The sequence below is a fragment of the Callospermophilus lateralis genome, chromosome 7, assembly GCF_048772815.1.
Source record: "Callospermophilus lateralis isolate mCalLat2 chromosome 7, mCalLat2.hap1, whole genome shotgun sequence".
Lineage (NCBI taxonomy): Eukaryota > Metazoa > Chordata > Mammalia > Rodentia > Sciuridae > Callospermophilus > Callospermophilus lateralis.
In genome coordinates, this window is record NC_135311.1 from 38,302,275 (window position 1) to 38,304,149 (window position 1,875).

The 1,875-nt window shown below is 43.0% G+C and overlaps 1 pseudogene; it reads right to left on the minus strand.

Annotated features, from left to right (window-relative positions):
• Nucleotides 1-623: 623 nt before the first annotated feature.
• On the minus strand, nucleotides 624-1,580 carry LOC143404202 (olfactory receptor 10K2-like; annotated as a pseudogene).
• Between the last annotated feature and the right edge of the window lie 295 nt (nucleotides 1,581-1,875).

The following is a 1,875-nucleotide window of genomic DNA, read 5'->3' on the forward strand; positions in this document are numbered from 1 at the left end:
ATATGTGGCTGGAATATCTCCAAGGTATGCCCACCAAATTTAGATATGTTCTAGTGTATAAAAAAATTAGAAAAATATCATCTCCTGTTAATCCATTAGAAATAGAGAAAGTGTATAATTTTCTTACTTGACAATTAATTGAATATATCTTATGCACCAAACTTTGTAACATGCATTTGAAAAATATTACGTCATTTAAGGACTGAGATGCAGAAAATATTCAGAAAGAGTGCAAGGGAGAGGCGGGGATTTCCTGGGTTCCTAGAACAGAGTTAGGTATCTGCTTATATTTTCCAGGGTTGGTTTCTAGTTTGGTTGAGATTGTGATAGTATTTGCCAGGCCTAGAATTCTGAATGAATGTATGTTTTCTTATAGTTTCCATCTATTATTTTTCATTCAATTGAGAAGAAAAACTTGACATTGGAAATAATTCATGTGATCAAGTCAAGATGTTACTTTTTTTAGAACTTTGTATTTGGAAACAAGGGAGTAATATTCTCTGTCCCTGAACATGGTGCTCAATTGCTTGATCAATTTCACTTTGGGGATTATTTCCCCCTGAATGAGAGGTCCACCTTAATTCTAACCTTGTGCTTCACTGTTTAGAAAGGAAGGATCCACATTAATGTGGCAGAGAAATTGTTCTTCCCACAACTCTATGAAGCACTGATTTGAACTCTTTATTTCTTAAGCTGTAAATCATTGGGTTGAATAATGGAGTTAGGATAGTGTAGGATACTGATATCAGAGCATCCTGGCTTGATGAGTAGTGGACTTAGGCCTTAGGTAGATAAAAGAGGCACAGCCATAGTGGACAATGACAATCATAAGCCATAGTGGACAATGACAATGAAGCACAGGTGGAGAAAGCTTTGTACCTGCCCAGGGTGGAAGGAAACTGGACTATGGCTGAGATGATACGAATGTAGGACACCAAGATTAACAACAGAGGAGCAACCAAGACCAAAGCACAGAGCATGAAGATGATAATTTGACTGAAGTGGGTATGGTAGGATGCCAGTTTGAGGACAGGAGAGATGTCACAGAAGAAGTGATGCAGTTGGTTGGAGGAGTGGAAGGGCAGGTGGAATACCAATGATGTGATGATCTGAGCCACAGTGAAGCCACAGGCGCAGGCAGCAGCCACTAATCCCAAGCACACCCCGTGGCCCATGAGCACAGTGTAGCATAGCGGGTTGCAGATGGCCACGTAGCGGTCATAACCCATGGCTGCCAGCAGGAAGGAGTGAGAGCAGCCCAGGAAGAGGACGGTGAACATCTGGATGGCACAGCCCAGGAAGGAGATGGTCTTCTTCTGAGCCAGCAGGTCCACCAGCATCTTGGGCACAATGACAAAGGTGTAGCAGGTCTCAGAGCAGGAGAGGACTGAGAGGAAGAAGTACATGGGGGTATGAAGGGCTCTGTCCAGCACAATGGTGGACATGATGATGGCATTGGTGCCCAGTGTGAAGAGGTAGAGGAGCAGGAAGACCACGAAGAGCAGCTGCTACAGCCCAGCCAGAGCAGAGAAGCCCAGGAAGACAAACTTTCTCACCACGGTGTCATTGGTCCACTCCATGGAGGGTACATCCTCAGAAAACAGTCCAGGAGAGAGGAAGAGAAAGTGGCAAAAGAGCTCCCTGAAAATTAGTAGAATCACTGGAAATTAATCATGGCGGAGCAGGTATTCTCATATTTGGGGTTCAAAATACATCATTCCTTCTCCCTTCTAATTTTTCAATAAATGAAATACCTAAAATTGAGTCAGTGTACATTTGCTTTTAGGTCTAACAACCACAGCCAAGAAGTTCTTGCCGTTTCAGATTCAACCATGTCTCCATCCCCACAAGGAGGCTGACATTTCAATTTTTCCA